The sequence below is a fragment of the Aquila chrysaetos genome, chromosome 5 (assembly GCF_900496995.4).
Source record: "Aquila chrysaetos chrysaetos chromosome 5, bAquChr1.4, whole genome shotgun sequence".
In the NCBI taxonomy this organism is placed as follows: domain Eukaryota; kingdom Metazoa; phylum Chordata; class Aves; order Accipitriformes; family Accipitridae; genus Aquila; species Aquila chrysaetos.
Genome location: NC_044008.1, coordinates 28,321,229 through 28,340,234, shown reverse-complemented (window position 1 = coordinate 28,340,234; position 19,006 = coordinate 28,321,229). Strand labels below are relative to the sequence as shown.

At 39.0% G+C, this 19,006-nt stretch overlaps 1 protein-coding gene across 3 annotated transcripts in view; it reads right to left on the bottom strand.

Annotated features, from left to right (window-relative positions):
- TFEC (transcription factor EC) overlaps window positions 1-19,006 on the bottom strand; it is a 98,181-nt gene that overhangs the window by 63,914 nt on the left and 15,261 nt on the right. Inside the window, exon 1 of one of the 3 annotated variants that reach the window (XM_041123909.1) lies at window positions 5,648-5,725. The exons of the other annotated variants lie outside the window; for them this stretch is intronic. The gene's annotated coding sequence lies outside the window, so the exon portion shown is untranslated. Of the gene's footprint in view, window positions 1-5,647; window positions 5,726-19,006 lie in introns of those variants that run through there. 3 annotated transcript variants of the gene reach the window in all.

The following is a 19,006-nucleotide window of genomic DNA, read 5'->3' as shown; positions in this document are numbered from 1 at the left end:
AAAAATGTTTGTGCATAAAAATAGTCAACTTTAAACAATATTCAAACAAACAGAAAATAAATTGTTTCAATTATTTTCTGACATAAATAATTATGGTAATTCCAAAAATTGAATTTAAAAGAATTAAGTTTTATCATTATGTATGAGGTTACATTATTAAATGTAACAGGAAATCTACAGTTTGGATCTAACCCTGTAGAAAGGCTTTTTATCATTTAAATATGATTTGAAGGAGGGGGAGGCTCTCCTGCATGTTACTGTCTTCTATTTCATCTTTAATTTAACCCTTTGAGCATTTTGCAGAGTGAACAGGAGTCATGTGCATCAAAGAAGAAGATAAATTTGATTAATTCGGTTTGGTTAAAAAGTAGGAGTATTTCAACTTGCTATCATGTTAGTAACTATAAACTCAAAATCCTGTTGGTGTTTATAATTGGTTGGACACCTTTTTTCAAGGACTTCACTATAAAGCGTGAGAAGCTGCAGACCTGATCAAACATCTGTAGGCACTAAGGTACTGTAGGGAGCTCCTGTAGGGAGCCACAGGCACATCCAGAATGATTTACCTCTCAGGGGAGACAGCCAGTATTTAGGTTCTGTCTTTTCTCAGGGATTCTTTTAAGAAAGAGTAACTTTCTTTCCAGCTGCTGAACAGCTCATGGGTGTTCTGAGCAGCAGCCCCAGCTTCATCCACTCTGAGAGGGAGCAGAAAACACCTTAGAGGCGTTTGGCACACATACAGCAGAGTCAATCCCGGTTGCCTGGGGTTCCCTAAACAGACAGGGAAACAGCTCCTCTTACTGTGGTCCCAGCCTCACGCCTATCACCACCCACCTCAGGACACCCCTCCTTGAGTGGGTTCTCCAGCACGCAGATACCAGCAGCAGGAATTATGTTACCCCAAAGGTCCTGCAGTGTTTATGGAAACAGAATTTGAACATTTCCCACACTGCAGTGGAAAGGCTTTGTTTTATCATCATTAAACATATTAATACCAATGAGCTACAGATGCTGCCAATTATATGGTTTGGGAATTATCTCACATGAGTAAGGTAAATGACCATCCTTATCTTTGTATGCTGGTCACACTGGCTGAGATCATGACTTGCTATAACTCGTTTCATTAAATCCTGAGATATAGTAGCCGAGTATCTGGATCCCTTTAATTAAAGTTTATATGGCATCATAATTTATACAACAAAAATTTGAGCTGTCTTTACTAAAGTTCTGCAAGAAAGATAGGCTAACATTAGCAATTAAAACTGAACAGAGGCCACTCTTAGTTTGAGTTGACAGTGGACTCTAAGAAAAAGTAGTCTGAGTCATGCCATTATTGCTCAAAGTCATTACATTTCACTATCCTATTTTTAGACTTTTTTTTAAACAGATGTCAAGCCCAGAGACTGAAGATTGAGGAAAGTTAAGATGAAAAAGAACACTCAAGTTTTTCATTAGAAGACTCATTTCAAAACAAGGAGGCAAAATTTACTTGATTCCCAGGTTAAATTTCATTTAAGTAAATACTTGGAAAGCTGAGTTTTTAAATTTTATCAACATCTTTCTTTTTATTTCATTCTATAAATCATTCCTAATGCTCATCTTTTGAGTCTGCCATCTCATCCATGTTTCTGTTGGGTGGTGAATCGCCTGGTTTTGAAACTATTTTCATTTTGTTTCTGCTTTCCCTCCTTTTTTTCCCAGTGTGGAACACATCTTATGTTGAAGATTGACAATATAGTCCACTGACCCTTGTATTTACATTCATATACCGTCTATGATGCAGCTAAAGCAATTTAATTTCTGCAAAAAAAAAAACAAAACTAGAAGAATATTTCATGCTTATAGGCATATTGATTACGTTTAGCCAATGGAAATTGAGAAGAGAAAAAGTGCTAAGTGATCTGAAAGGTATTTCCACATTTCCAACCCATAATCCATGTGCTACAGATTGTGAATTTCCACTTACAGCACTGTACTCATCAGTTTATATAATAATCAGAAAAAATAAATTTTCCCTTGTTTATTTGGCCATTTTCAAATCAGTACAAGTGAGAGCAGCCGCAGTAAAGTCTGTTGCTGAACTGGTTTGCAGCAGAACTGCGTTTGACTCACTGCATCCATTAAACTGGCTCTGAAACTAGCTGCAAAACAAGGCTGAACTTTTTTTTGGAGGATCTGATTATCTTGCAAAATTTTCAGCACTTCCTTTTTCAGATTAGGCTGTGAAGTGTGGGAAGTCTCCTCTCATCCTTCCTTCTCCCCTTCCCCACCTCCAGGCTTTCAGCTATTGCTTAAGACTCTGACTTAATAAGGAAGTTCGGAGGAGCATGGCGAAGTTAATATACACTAGGTTAAAATGGATCCAAGATATATGGTGAAGAACTTTGTCTCAGGACAGCAAGGGTGTATTCCCATGCAATGACTGAGGGGCTGGGTCACTTTGGCCAATTCCTGCCACCTCCCTGTGCCGTCCTTCTGCTGCCCTTTTGCCTGCCTTCCCTAGATAACTGATAAATTCTTCAAGGCAAGCCCTATTTCTTGCCACGCATTTTTACCCGAGGGGATTCCTCTTGACCAAGTTTAGACACTTCAAAGTTAGACATCTCTACCCGCAATGATCCTCTTACTGATGAGAATTCTCCAGGAGATGATTTGTTTGACCAGCCGTGGACAGCTAACTGAGGACTGCACAGAGGTCTCCTGAGTTCTCTCCTCTACTCCATTTGTTATGAAGGCAACCTGGCACTAGTAACTCAGGCTAAGACATCCAACTTCTGGACACGGACATGAGAGCAAATGAAGTCTCTCTAATACAGCCTGTGTGGCCATTATAGACACTTAATACAACCCTAAGTAAAGTTTTATCTGAATTTGGTTGGATTTGCTTTAGTTGAACAGATTTACTCTTCATTTCAAAGTCACAATTCATTAAACAGCTAAAAAGGGGAAAATGATTTTGTGCTGCAATATCTCCCTTCATCCCCTAAAGCCTTTGCAGCACATCCAGCCATGCACAGAGGTGAAGAGGGGGATTCCACTCGTGCAAGGGTGGGCAGCTGGAATGAACACCCTCTGAAGAAGGGAGGCTTTGAAACACCATATGAAACTGAGGAAAATGGCAAGTATTTTCTACAACTTGTGTAGCCTGAGACTTGAGAAGCAGCTTTCCCTTGGACTACACTTAAATTTTTCCTGAAAGAAACATCAAACCAACAGGTTTTGAACACACCTATATAGTCTCTGTCAAGATGAAAAGTTAATAGATCCCAATGGGTATGGCTGCTTGATCAGCAAGGTTATTTTGTGCTTGGCTGTGCCTGGTTTTGCAAGCGCTCCTTTACTGAACCGTGGTATAATTATCGCTTGCGGGAAAGAGTTTGTTCAGTTCCTAGCCTTGCGCTGACAACAGCCTGCAGCCCTGTGCTGCTTCCCCTGCTTTCACAACTCAGCAGAACCTGTCCCATTGGAACAAGGCCAGTTACAGGCAGACGTGACCACAACATTGCCCAGCCCAGATTACCTATCATCTAGTTGGGCAACATAGTGATAGAGTCCCAAGAAGCCTCCAAAAGTAACAGAATGACTGTGACACAAAACCCGGGCCTCTGCCCACTTGCTCACCACTTACTGCTTCAAGGTGGCTTTGCAGCACTCCGATGACACAGCCCTCCTATGCCTTTGTGCAAAAGGATCCCCACAGAGATGTTCCCTTTCTCTTTTGGTGCAGGGAAAACCACTGCTAGGGAAAATTTTAGGGAAAAGTCTTGTGCATTGGCAGTACAACTCTATAAAGGTGAAGCAACATAGAGTGATGGATTAAAACACAACACACCAGGGCAAAGCACAGCTCAAGGGCAACCTTGCTTTTTACTGACCTGGTTTAGAAATTTCTAATTTGCACCTTCGCTCTCTTAAATACATTTGCATTTACAAATGTGTACACCCTCACACCTGCATCCATCCAACATGACCAGTCACCCCGGAGCAGAGTAGGTAAGTGCTTCTCTACTAAGCAAGTGATATTCCCCAAGGCTGGTGGTCACATTTGTGTTCTCCCATTCAGCAAAGGTGTTGGCTGGGGAGCATGCCAGCTCAATATGAAAAGAATGGCTTCGAATCTAACCTTGTTACCATTTTTTTCCTTTTGCTATGTTTCTTCCATACAAATGCATGTCGGTTCCAGAATACAAGTTTTGGATTAAATTAGGGAGTTGTGTCCTAATTATGTCTAAAACAGGCAGATTGACTGCTCTGTGTTAGATCTTGCTTCTCCACAATGACAACTGGCTTAGCCCAGATGTCAAACTTTTAGAACAACCCAGATAAGATGAGCAAACTAGGAGCAGCTTTATAATATGACTTGGGATAAATAAGTATGGATTTTTTTAATTTACTTTGATTTAAAATTAGGCATCTAAATTAGTACTCAGTCCTGTCAGTTGCCACAGTAGTATGAGAATACCTTTGTGTATAGCTCTCCAAAACTCAATTGCTCCCCTAAGCATTGCAAGGAGCAAACTGACTTTGATGTGAAATTATACATTCAGGATATTCTTGTGAGAACCACGAAAGTGACTCAAGAATGCCAGTCCCCACTGATCTTATTGTAGACTATGCTCTTAAATCATTCTCAGGCTTTGAAAATTCATCTACATCTTGGGCATCCAAATTTGAGAGATTTGTCCATGACCGTGGAGGCAAAAAGACCAAGTATGATTTAGATACCAAATAGTAATTATAGGTTTGGGGGACAGAATTATTTTTTTCCTTAGATGAGTGGTTTTTATTTTCCTTTCCCTTGGGGACAAATTGTCTATATTTAGAATCAAGTTTTTATGGTGGAGAGTTTAATTGTGAATGAATATAGCTCTCTATACATCCATAGACATGGACTTAACATCTGTACATACAGAGTCGTTAAAGTCCCCATAGTTCTAAAAATTGTTTCATAATTAACTATTAAAATTGATGAGGGGAAAGGGTAAACTGCATAATGGAAAAGTGTGGTGTGATGTAAATATTATTTGAATACAGCCTTGCTCTGAAGTTTTCAGCAAAAATTCCACTGAACTAAACAGAAGTTTTGTGTAAATAAGCAGTAAAAAGCGTGTACGGTTTTATGTGGTACAACAAATTAAATTTTATAGAAGAGGGAAATGAAATCTTCTTGTCTCCTCAGAAAGCAGTTTATTAAGTTAATGGTCTAACTTAAACCCAGTTAGCTATGGTGCAATGCTATGGCTATAGAAGTACAATAGTTTAATTGTAACGCAGTCCAAATCCAGATGGCACTGAAAATATCTTTTTAACCAACCAGTTCCTGCCACAAAAATACACTGCAAGTTCAATGGCAGTTCAAACGCGAGCATTAAAATCGATTATTAACGACTACACAATTAAGCCCTGTTGTGCAGTCAGTCGCTGCTCTCGCGCACCCCCGCCACGAAGCAGTTTGCTGCCCGCCAGGCTGGCATGGGCACCCAGGCTCTCCCCACGGCTGGCACCGCCGCTGCGAGACTCTGCACCCTCTCCCGCGGTCCCCGAAGCCAGGTTAGACCCTGCCAGCTGGTTGTGCCCACTACCGAGAAGCGGAACGGTCCCCGGGGGCAGGCACTTGCCCGTCCCCGTACTCACCCTAGCTCCTTACCCATACCGCGGGGGGCAGACGTGACCGGCCGGCTGGGGGTCAGTAATGCCGAGGGAAGCAAGCACCCGTGGGTTTCACAGATCCTGCTTCCTTTCCCATGAAGGGTGGGGACAAGGTTGACCTCTTAAGGAACTACTAGAAATTTGGTTCTATATTTGACTTTCGATGGCTGTTAAAGAAAACTGCTCAGGGCAAAGTTTGCGTAACACCACCTTCCTCTCGCAAACAAAACATGTTTTTTGGAAGTGAGGTGGAAATTTTAGCTATTACTTTAACAGCTTTAAAATTCTCAGAAATATATGAGAAAACCTGCCCCAAAAGCTATCGCATAATAATATTCCATGTACCGAGACAAAATTAATACGAGATGAGATGACTCTTTCATCACAGCAGGGAGACTCGGGAAAAAAAGCCCTGAATATGGATCAAGGTTTTGGGTATTTAAAAGGGCAACTCAGGTGTGTGTGGTGTTGAAGACATGTTTATCTTGGGCTGAGATTAAAAAGTTCTGTAATCAGGATAGGCTTTTGTAATGCAATGATTTCCTCCAAATTATGAATAACTTGAAATCACGCTAAGTCCCCTAAGCTTTTTTTTTTTTTTCCTTAAAGTAGTACCTATATGCTAAAGCCTTAAGGGAAGCTATTTTGTCTCTTTTAAGGCCAGTTTTTATAACCACTGTAAGTGTTATGGGCATATTTGAATTTTTCACATTCAAATACTTTCAAAGGTGGGAGTTACATCCCCAAGTCCTGTTCAGGAAACACCCATTTTCTCTCACACTGTATTATTCTCTGTGTAACATTAGAGTAAAGGATTCATCTAACCCTTCATGAGAAGCAAGAATTGGGATACACGAGAAATGACAGATCAGCTACAGCTAGCATGGTATTTTCCTGGTTTAATTATTCTTTACTTGAAAGACACTAAAATACTTTGAAAGTTCTCACACTCAGTCAAGTTTTTGGTGCAATGCACAAAACCAAAAGCAAGAGGGCTGAAGTTCAAACAGCAGCTCACAATTTTTAGTAACAATACTGAAAGAAGTTAATAGTGCCTCTGATCTCACCAAGCAAGAAAGAGGTCTAATATGGCAAAAAGTTATACAGGGACAAAACCATCTGAGAGAGATAAAACACTCGGACACTGTCCACCTCGGACACTGAAACAGAGCTGCTTTCTCTTAAAGCTGCTGAAGATGCCACTGCTATTCTCACAGCACTGCAAAACTTAAAAAAAAGTCACGAGACCTGCACTTGCCTTCATCCGAGCTCTGCTCTAGACAGGGACAGCCTAGCTCCCCATGGGGCACTTGAAAAGGCGAGGTGGATTCAAAGCTCCACAAACAAGACAACGTTCAGCGAAGTGGGGTGGGGGGGGGGGTGTGAGGAAACCTGTTTGGACCTTCAGCCAGAGAAATTCTGGCAAGTGATATAAAAACCATCATGGAGGAGCTCAGGGTGGCAAAGGGGACAGAAATGGAAGCCCTGGCCTGAGGGGACAGAGGAGAGATGGACTAGTCACTTTCTTCTTGGTTGGCCAATGACACATTAGCAGATACCATATCTAATACATTCTCCTTGAGTGTTCCCTCTTGTTTCTGGCTTCCACTTCACTGATTTCCATGAGAAACGGCTGATCAGGACTCTGTTCAGCATCCCTGTGCCCTCCAGCATCCTGCCACCCTTTTCCTTGAGATCCAGAGGTGATTCCTTATTCTTTTGTTTAAGGAATGCACTTTGAGAGAAAGTACAAACGTTATTGATAACAGAGGTCAGCTCCCTCCCCTCCCCAAGCTATGAATATTTCCTTTTTCACCATTAGAGACATAACTAAATTAAAATGTCATTACTGTAATATTTCCCTGCTACATAAACTTTTCACCTAAGAATCTCAAAAGGCTTTGTTCTGGTAAATATTGTCATCTTTGAGAGGCTTGGTAATGAAGTTGGTATATGACACAGTTTAGGAATAAAACTCAGAAACACAGATTGCACTCCCTAAGTCTAATTACTGCCATCCTATGCTTTTCTCTTTCTGGCACCTAAAAATTTGAAAAATATGATTTTATCTCCCAGACCCATTCAGCCCATATTTTACTAATAGTCCCAGTAATGCACTGTGCAGTGGATAACAGGCCAAACGAAACCACACCAAATGAAGATAAAAAAAATCATGTTTAAGAAGAGTCTGGATTTTGCTAAGTTTACAGCCTTTGAGATATTCAAGCACATAATACCAGCCAAATGAAGACGCTACTTTAGAAAGCATCCAGTTTTTAGTCAAAGACACCTAAGGTTATGCTGAAATGCCTTTTTTTTCAGGGAACAGTGATTTGAACGGAAGCTCAGCACTTCCCTGACCGCAGGCCAGCATGGATCCAGCCCCTGGGTCCCTTCCTATGGGAACACAAGGCAGAGAGACCTCTTTTCAAAGGAGGTCAGCCTTTGAAACAGGAACTGACCTTCAGCAACCAAGACTCCCCTCTCCTTTGCAGCCTTCGTGCAGTTTCTATTAGAAAGCAATGCGATGGGGTATATTCTAATTCTCATCTGCTGAACGTCCTTAAAAGCATGCAGTTGTTCCTGTTCTCACTAAAAGACAGGAACTGAGCGCGTTTGAGAGACAGGACTGTCCCTCAGCTCCTCTTCCTCTGCCTTTCCCATATATGGTTAGTTCTGCTATCAAACCTAATCCATTTGCAGTGTTTAAGAGTAATTTTGATCATCAGGGGTAGAAAGTATGAAGCCCCTGTGTGTTTCTGGGAAACTTTCTGTGGGCTAACAAGGATCCAGGCAAACGCCCAGGCACATTCAGCTTGCTGCCATTTCTCCGGAGAGGAAGAGGAGTGGATGTCCAGACAAGGGGTGCAGCTGCCTGCAGGAGGGGGAGAGCAGGGAATAACCTTCTGCCATTGTCACTTCCAGGAGAGAGGAGAAAAGCAGGGGGTACCTGCTGCGAAGGATGCACTCAAGGGGGTCCGGAGCCCACATCCCAGCCTGGAATCCAGACTTGTATCCAGCTGCCACAGTCAGAAATCCCACCCTAAATAAAGATGGGCTTTCTTTCCTAGTCACATAAAGGGGAGCTGTTTAGGTAAGCCCCACATCATAAATGCATTGTGATACCTACCCAAAGTGAGAATAGCGCTTTTCCCTGCAAGAGCAGCTGCTCTTTTATAGAGGTTGATAGGTGAGAAAATGGAAAAGTTTTACATTTCATTTAAAATTGAGCCACAGAGCTTTCTAAATCAATATTGGTGCCCTCAAATCTCAGACCAAAAAATACCTGTCAAAGGAAGAGAATGACTGTTCTCATCATTCTAGCCATCAAAGTTATTTTGATCAAGTCTGTGTGTATTTTTAATAACGATTTTCCTTCTCCCCCAAAGTCTTGTTATTCACTTGAAGGTAAAATTATACAAAAGAGGAGCAACTCTCTGAAAAAGTGTGAGAACCTCTGGGACAAGATCAACCAGTATTTTGTCAACTCAGGATCTTGAATTATACGTGTGACAGAAGGCACTGTGACTATGGCTCTTCACAATAGAAATAGTTTTAAAATATTCATTTTAACAACATATAACAGTGGCAAGACTACAATAAATCACAGTTTTCTGTTTGTTTGCCATCTTTAACATTAATGATTGTGAAGATGATATATTTACATCATCCATGTCCCAATGTAAACAGATGGAAAAGACTTCCTCAGTGCTATGAAAAGCCTCTCTAAGAACTCGAATTCGAACTTAAAAGAACAACAATCCTGAAATTGTCTCAAAGTGTTTCATATATCGTCTAAGTCATGCTGAGATTTACACAAGAAACCCCTACCAAAACCAGCTGGAATCAGGGAGAGGGGAAAGCAAATGTTCTAACAGCTTTGTTACGCTGGGCTTGTAGCACTGTTCCCAGTGCTAAGCAGTGTCCTACTACAAATATCTGAAATTTTAAAAAAATTCTAAGAAGCATTACTTAGAATTTATCAAAAGCAACTATTCAATTTAGAATATATGCTAATAAGGCTTTTCTAAAACCAGAATGCTTTTGCCCATGGCACGGACAAAGTTATGGTTAAGGCATGTATTCTAATGGATGAATCTGCATGATAGAAGATAACAACAAAGGACTACTACACACAGATCAGTGACAACATTATTTCAAACAGTATAAGTGCACTTAAAGGGGGGGAGGCTGCTGGACATGCATCATATTTATAGCTGTATTTCTTCACTGGTAAATCATACCTTTATCTGAATATTTCATACATAATTGTTATTCTCAGAAACATGACTAATATCAAAATGAAATACCACAAGTTGTACCAGGAACTTTTTATCTAACTTTATTATTATTCAAGATTCAACCTTATGATTTCACAATTACAAAATACAGTCCTCTTGAAATGAAATTCTGCATAAATTTTGTTCAAGCTATTTCAAAAAGGCAGTGATGTAGTTGAGATCAGAATCTGACATGTAACACTTCGGCAGCCAATAGTTGCACAAGCAGCCACCTCCTAACAGACTTTTCAGAGGTATTGGGAAGTTCTTAGATTGTTGTCCATAAGTATATGGAGCACAATTCGGTGTTTAAAACATTTATAGCATTTTGCGTATTTGCTACGAAACCAAATTCAAAGTAACGTCTCAACTTAAAAGAAAAATAATTTTACATTCATTTGTGCTCGTAAGCATCCTTCTAAAATTTAAACTACTTCTCAAGTTTCTCAAATACTAAACCAAAAGGGCAGTTTTTAACCATAGTGCCATGCAGTTTTTAACTGTAAATGTAATTGTTGTTAATGTGATGGTAATAAATAACAAACAACATATGCTATAGCCTGTAAATAGGGAGAAACAATCATGGCAAAATGAAACAGCACAGCAAAATTACACATCATTCACTCATTGAAGACGACTGCTCTAATATTCTGCTCTTTCTTCTATTCCTTATGAAAAGCTATTCTAATTATTTAAATACATCTGCATCAGCTAAACCGACATCTTACAACAGGCATTTAGCTAGAAACAAAACAGAACAGTGGAGATTCCATTTCTGGTTTTGGCCAAAAAATCCCTCAAACCCCCAAGTAAAATTTTGCAGATCAGGAAGATATTTTTAAGCATTAAAAGTAATTAATTTTCCTTTTACTGCAATGCTGCCAAAATGGGGGGGAAAGCCTCTAAACTGTCTCCATTAGTATGCAGATAATGTCATGTACATGTGACACATGATGTCAAGAATTCTATTTCATTTCTTACAGCTGAAGGAACAGAATATAGATGCTGCTGCTATAGTAGCATTTGAAGTGGAGTTATACATACCTGCCCATACCAACTGTATTCCAGCATTGTAACCTCAGTGAACACCAAGTCTTAGAAAACTCAGAGCAAATTCGTGAATACCAACTGTTTCATGTAAGACAAAGCCTATGACTATGCTGCTACTTTCCCTTTCAAGGGAGTGTGCTACAGTCTACAACTTTTTACTTAGCCACCAGCACTGCTACAATCATAGCTTTGTTGAAGTGTTGTGCTCTTGCAGCTAAAACCTGTTGATAATGAACCTGAACCCATTATTTTGAGTCAATGAATTGAAAGAAATAGGGCAAAGAATGAAAGCCACAGGGCCAATTACCAGCATTCTTTGATGTATTACTTGCTAGCACCCACCAAATCACTTTGTGTCTTTGTCTTGATCCCCTCTGTTATTCATTAATTATTCTGGAAGGGTTAGAGTTCAGATAGCTAATTGCACAGACAGTCTTACTTGGTGGGGATTCTCCCTACACTGACACTTTCCCCAACTGTGCCCAGCCACCTTGTATTATGCCAATTAATCCAATTCTTGGCATTTTTGTACAGTCCTCCAGGTTCTTTTAAAGCTTTGCCTAAAATGTTTTCACTCAGGCTTGTACAACAGAGGCTGAAGAAGATTTGTGAACTGCATAGATAATGTTTTACAATTGTCTTCTTCATTCTTTGTGGAAGTCACTGGTCTTAGCAACCCTGTTTTCCTCCCCCCATGCTTGTTTCTTTATTTACAAGCATAGTGTCTCGTACTTTTATTGCATATGTAGAAATGAGAATTATTTCACAATATTTCATTTTTCCTCTCCCTGCCCCTCCCCACTCTGCATTTTTGTCAGAAGGGATCTTTGTTGAATTGAGGGGTAGATGTCGCTTTATAGCTTAGATAATTTCTAGGAATAGTCTCATAGTTAACAAAAAGAAAATATCACATTTCTTTGTTGATATTAGCGTTAGGAATACTTCCATATCCAAAATTTCATAACAAAAAAAAAAAGAATAAATTGTAATAATGAGAATACAAAAAAGGGAAATAAAAACTTTCTCTTCTGTGAGGTCAAAGCCCAGGGTCCTGTTCACAAACTCAGTAACTGTTCACGGGTTTCCAATTCCAGAAAATGCACACTCAGGACTCTCCATTTTCACCCCAAATGGGAAAGAAAACATCTGTTTCATGGGTTTGGCCACTAATTCCATGTTTGTTATTCTGCTGCCACAGATACCCACATTCCTGCTCCTACAACCCTAGAAAATTAGGAATTTGGGACAATAGTTTGGGGGCACAAATCAGAAGGGGCACAGGTAGGACCAAGCCTATTCACAGTTAAGTATACCCTACTTTTTAAGTAGTTCCACTGCAGGCAATGTCAGTAATTTTAGGTCCTTATAGTCACTGCCATGTGGCTGGGAACTGTGAAATCAATGGCTCTACCTGAAAAGCTAGAAGCTAAAGAAAAGAGGTAAACCTGGGTCCTCAGAGAGTACTCTGAGATTCAGTGTGCACAGACAAGAAGTCCTTTAAGAAAGTGGTCACTGAAACAACCAGAAAACAGCAGCCACAGATAACATGCTCTAATTATTTTAAATCATAATATTAGGTACATAAGTAGTTATCCAACTATGTAATTATTGTTTTTTCAGAGAGACCAGTTAGTTTATAACATTGTACTGCAGATATTAGAGTGCTTAGTAAAATTTTACCCAGGGAATGCCATCCTCGAATTACACTAAACAGATATTACAAGTTAAATGTGAATACTGAAGTCCAAGGTAGGAAAAAAAAAAGATTTTGTAATAAATCTGTTTAAAAAAATTAGCAGTGTTTTAGCACTTCAGGTGATCTGACAGCTAATCTCCATTTGCAGATAACAGAAATCCAATATCCTTCAAGCAACCAGGTCAAAAGAACAGTTCAATAATTACAGGAGTCTTATATAAGAATCTGTAAAACACCCAGGAGCATAGGGTAGTTGAGGAAGATTAAAGAAAGAAAGTTTGTTTATAGATTTCATTTTTCTGTCACAAGAATCTAAATAAGCTTAAGATGGTGCTTCTTTCCCTTTACAAAGTCCAAACAGAAAGTTATTAATCACCATGCTGTGAAACAAGTTATACTTTGCATATATATCTGAACCACTCAAGCTCCATCTTCAGGTCAATGGTGTGCAAAATATTTCCGTAAGTCTAAACAAAATACTTTCTCCAACTTCACTTCTTAGACTGACCTGTTGACTGGACTAATGCAAAACTCATCATCCATGAATTCATACTTATTAAGCGTTCAATTTCAAATTTGGTTTCATAAGCTATGTTAGCATCAAGACTAAAAAACAGAGAGTTCTGTGAAGTAATTTATCTTTACATGGTTGTGTCCATGCATAAAATACGGATCTTTCGCGCTCCATGACTTGACTTTTTCCTCATTAAATAAGCCAAACATAAGGTTTCTGTCTCATTATTACATAATTCAGGTAAACCAGATATCAAGTCATTTCTCTTCAAAGAACAGTAATTTTTTAGTATCTGAAAATGAAGATAATTTACAGAAATAGGATAACGTTTTCTAACTTTAAAGCAGAAGAGTACCTTGAGTCAATGGTGCAGAGTTGGGCTTGTGATACTATAAAGTTAAAAATTCAAAAAGCAAAAATATTCCCAAAGAATTATTCCTTGAAAGAGATAGAAATTTATGCCAAATCCACAAACTGCCAAAACTGGCTTTGGAAAATCTAGCCTCCCATTTCTGACTCCCTGGATAATGCTGAATATATCACATAAGAGGGGAAGCCACCATATGTTGTGTTACCAGCAGCTGTGCTGAGGAACACCTTCACCTGGTCGAGGAGGAGCTCTGCTCCTCTGGGATCTAACCTCAGAAAGCTGCTCACAGAAGACTATCCACAGCTCAGCAAGTGCCTGCTTTCTCCCACTAGTTTCTCATCTCTCGCTTGAAAAACACAGCTGGCATGACAGCTTACTTTGCTGCTAAATTAAGGCAATATCACACAACCCTCAGCTGTGGAGGCATCCCACCACAGAGGCTGATGCCCCACTCTCCTGAACCATGTCACAGCATTTAAAGCGGGGATGAAATAATCCACCCTGGGGCAAGACAGTGGAGAGTTTGCAGACTCTGTGCACCAGATAATTTCTCTACATCAGTTTTCTAAATTTCTAAATATTGCTTTTCTACACTGAAGGATCCACTAAAAAATACTTTGCACAGAGTCCTAGTTTTTAAGGAAGATTTCATTGTTACAGAAATATTTCAGGACATTCCAGAATCCCCAGCCCCACTCCTTGAAGTAAGCCCCAGAGCTGAGAACAACTCTTTATTTCAGAGAACAGTTCTTTATTTTGTGTATAGCTCCAACTACCTTTTTAATGTAGAAAAGCAAGACATTGCCAAAGCACTTAAACAAACATACAACTTAAGTATCTGCATTGAATGATTACTGCTGTCCTCTCCACTTTTTTTCTGTATTGCTGGATTTGACATTGAGACTTTAGAAGTCTAAGATGTGCTTTCTGTCAATAAAGTCCTTTTTAGCTGTAAGGCCCTTAAGGAAGTGGTTCACTATGTCTGTATAATGCTTTGCACACTGGGGCACTGATCTGGTTGAAGAAACCAGAATTATCCAATAACTTCTGACTACAAGCTCTTTCAGTCACGGCTGGGGCTTCTGAAAGTGCTGTGTTGCTGAGGTCAATACAATTCCTTACAACTTCCACAGGAGCAGCCCGGTGCAGAGGTCTTTCAGCAGTCCCTTCTCGTGTGGTAGCTAAGTTTGGAAGTCTTCTAGACTCCTTTCTTTATAAATAAAGCAGTATGAAACGTAAATTATTTCCTCCTTGAGTAATCAGGAAGAAAAGAAATTCATATGTGAATAGGCTTATTACAGCTTACAGATTAATATTCAACTCCGAAATCAGAACACTTTAATAAAGGGCCTCCAGGAGCCATGACATAAGCTGAACTTGCACTAGATATGGAACACAGCAGAGAACAGAAGTAGGGGTTGATTCCCTACAAGTGCAATCCATTTGAACTTGAAGAAAAGTGCAAACAGCAACAAAATTGCTCGGAGAAAAAGTCCAAGTTATCCTCAACTAGATTCGTAACTGCATGTAACTTAGGTTGCCCTGGTGGACTTAAGCCTGAGTATCTGAACCTTGTATGAACTGAGCATCATTAGGTTAAAACCACCTGTTTTTCCAAAGTGGAAACAAATTAAATATCTTCTCAGTAATACAATAAATAAGAAACACTAAGGATTCTATCAACCTTCTTCTTAAATTAATTTAAAATGCTGTAGTCCAAAGTTAGCTGTCTGCTAAACACAGCAAAAATATTATATGATTCTGAAACTAGTCACATGAATGCATCTTTCTTCTTTCAGTAACGTCATTCAGAAATTGAGCTTTTTCCCTGGCAATTGCATCTTATTTTTAGATCCTCTCTCTTAGCTAATAAGCAGTATGTCTTATTTAAACAGTGGCAAAAGCCTACCATTCTGCTTTTAAAATATTGCCATTTGTTAGGAACTTTGCCTCAATAATAATTACAGGAATTATTATTATTATTATTGTTATTGTAATACATTTTCCATGAACTTTCTGCACTGCACAGGACTCTGATGAAGTAAATGAGGCACCTCAGGTTTTCAGAGGCAAAGGATGTCTATTTTCACATGTGGAGCATTTTAAGCATAGAAACTAAATACAAAACCCAAGTTGAAATTCAACACACCAGTCAAAAGCATTGATTTGTTACACTACCTTAACAACCTGCAGTACAAAAATAGACACAGACGATCAGCCTCAAAATGAGTGTGAGCTGAAGAAATATGATAAATAAAATGTAGCAGGTGTCCCTCTTCTCATGATGATGTTACATATACACAACATAATTTGAATGTTGCATATTAACGAGCTGGTCCGTGAATAGTGAAACTGATACAGTGTTGTTCCCCATGGATTTCTGTTATATTTCCCTTAAAGCTTTCTTTCTCAGGACTCCCAGTTACCCTCTTTTGGATTGTTTCTCGTGATCCCTGCACTGCACCTTCCAAGGGTTGATCACATCTGCTGCCTGGGAAGGGAGCTCGCAGCACACGGGCTCCGGAGCCAGAGCCCCACGTTAGCCCGAGAGCCCACCCCACACACCAGCCTCCCTTGCTCATCACTTTGCGGAATCATTAAAAGCTTTCCTTCCCTGTGGTGCAATTTATGCTTTTTTCCTTACCCGCCTGTGGATTTCCATGTCACCTCAAGGCACTTCTGTTGAAACTGGCCTGCAGGTTCAAGAACTATTGAGACGGAAGGAAAGAAAGGTTGATGATGAGCAAACAGATGGCAACTGCCATCAAAAAAATGCCACCTTTCTTCAGAAAGCTATGCTAAAAATGATCAAATATTGCTGCCTCATGAAAGTGATGGGTGCTGCTTTGAAACTGAGCCTCCTGGAACACCGCTTCACTATAAGGCATATTCAAAAGTTTCTTTTTTATTTAATACAACACAACCTGAAGAAGCACCACAGACTTTTTCCCTGTAGGAGACAACAGAAGAAAAACTGGAGTTCCATAGTATACTTCCTTAGAAAAGCAAAGATCAAATATATTTATTGAATCTGATTTTATAGACATTTTAGGGGGTTTACCAAAACTACAAAACTCTCAACTGATTTCAGAGAAGTTACAAAGTCACCATGGTATGCTTTGAATCCCAGAAAAGCTACAAGCTACAAGACCACATATCTACAATGATATGAAGATGAGACAATACAGAAGTAATAATATTTTTAAAGCAAATATTATTGTTTTGAAAAGCCATTGCATTTTCTCATAATGTGAGGAACTCTTGTGGAACAACTCTCTAATGTTAACATTAACTGGAAGGTAAGAATAGATATGATGGAGAATGCAACTTCAGTGGTTTTAATATGTAGCAAATAGCAGTCAAAAAAGGTAGAAAAGGTTTTAGGCAAGGGCATGTATAGGAGAAAAAATCTGATGCAGTAAAACACTGATATTAAAAATACTTGAGGGGAAAAAAAACGACCAAAACCCTCTGAAAATCATATATGAATCAATCTACACTAAACTGGATTTTCAAGCTGATGAATAGAAGCTCAAATCTTTCTATTAAGTTTCTGAAGTATTAGAATTTGTTCAAACATACCATCAGTGTCTTGTATGATCTAGTGGCTATTATCTAATAATTGAAATTATAGTAACTTGCTTACTGAAACACATTGCATTAAAGGCGTATATTATATTTGTTGAAGTCTTGAAGAGCACCATTTAATACTTCACCTGGGAAAATTCTCTTTTCAGTGAGTATTTCAGAAATACTTTCTGAAAGAACTAACATGCATGATGAACTTAAGAGCTGCAAAGAAAGCCAGTGAACCGAATGGCTGCATACAGCAAACAATGACAGCAAGGAAACTGCATAAGAGACTAATAATATGCTTATATTTAGAGAACGTCATCGAGATATAAAGAAAATCCACCTTCACCTTCCAACTGTGAAAGAAATAAGTGTAGAAAAAAATAATTGGTAGTGTAGTTCAGGTTAGCTACATGAATGTTGTTGACACATAGGAGAGATTTAGGTATTACTGCTGAATGAAGAAAATTAAATATTCACCTGTTTGGTGCATAATTTTGCACTCATTAATTAACTAAAGTCATGGAGACTGCATTTCTAAGTCACGTAGACATTTTTGAGAATCTCAGCTTAATGTGCCTCATCTAAGCATCTGGTCTAGGAGTTTAATTCTGAATGCCTATCTTCTACAACCATAAACAGTGGGTCAATTCTAGCCACTAGCTTTCTTTTTTTTTTTTTTTCAATAAAAGTGAGAAGGTAGTAAATACTGTATTGCAACCACCTTAACAGCAATCATATGTTACTTGTTTGGTTTGACTACCAGGTGCTATGTGTGAGGGAATCCTTATTTCTGTAATGAAACTGTTGTTGATCCATTAGGAATAGCCAGGGATCAGACTCTTAGGTAGCAGACATTTGGGGGCCCTAATTCACTGCTCCTGTGCATATTTATGGTGTCTTATACAATGGAGTGACAATAGGCCACTCCTCACAGCTTTTGACTTTTATATACACTTCCACACATTCGCACATACTTATAGAGGATATTTTAAGCAGATATATGTATGTGTGGAGGGCGTGATATGTATATTTATATACTAGGTAATATCAAGTAATAAGGAGAAAAAATGATTGGCAAGAGCCTACCCCTTCTAGTAGATTCTCTTTTTATTCTTTTGTCATTTTTGAGAATAAAGTCCAGTTATGCCTCATTTCTTCCCAATCTGTGTTCCACGGAGAAGTGTTTTAGTATTGTTTTTTGAATCAATGGGCATAATGCAGAGAAAAAGGTTTCTGTCTGCAGAGGATCATCACATTTTTAGAAGCAATACTGCTGTTATCACAAGAGTGGCCCATTAACTGTAGCACAGCAGTGAGGGAATCACTTCTGAAATGTCATCAACACTTCTTTTGATAGAAAGTGTGCTTAAAATAGCCCTGTACACATGGAGGCCTGACTTGGTATAAAGATTTCAAATAAGAATACAGAAAAGTTTTGTGGATTTGTTTGGGTTTTTTTCCATTTATGTGTGTTCAATTTTATTCATACAGACACAGGGCTTTTAACTGCTGGGTTCCCCTTAGGTTTATTACCTATAATCCAAAAAAATACCTTCCATAGCATGTTTTTTTTAATAATGATTTAAATACAAATCAGCAGAGTGTCTGATCAGACCAAGTCTCTTGGAAGTATCACTGGCTGCAATGCTTTCAAAATGTTTTCAGAGTTTTTTGTTTTTTTTAACACAGGATGGTCCTTCTTAAACCCTAAAAATGCTGCTTTTTTAGACTGAAAGTAAGGCTCAATAGACTCCAATTGTTTTCAGTAGACATTGGAATTAGTCCCAGGTCTTTCAGTTTGCAGATGGCAATCCTTAGCCAGGCCACAGGGAAGCTACATTTGTTTTACTGCAGAACTACTGTAGAAAACT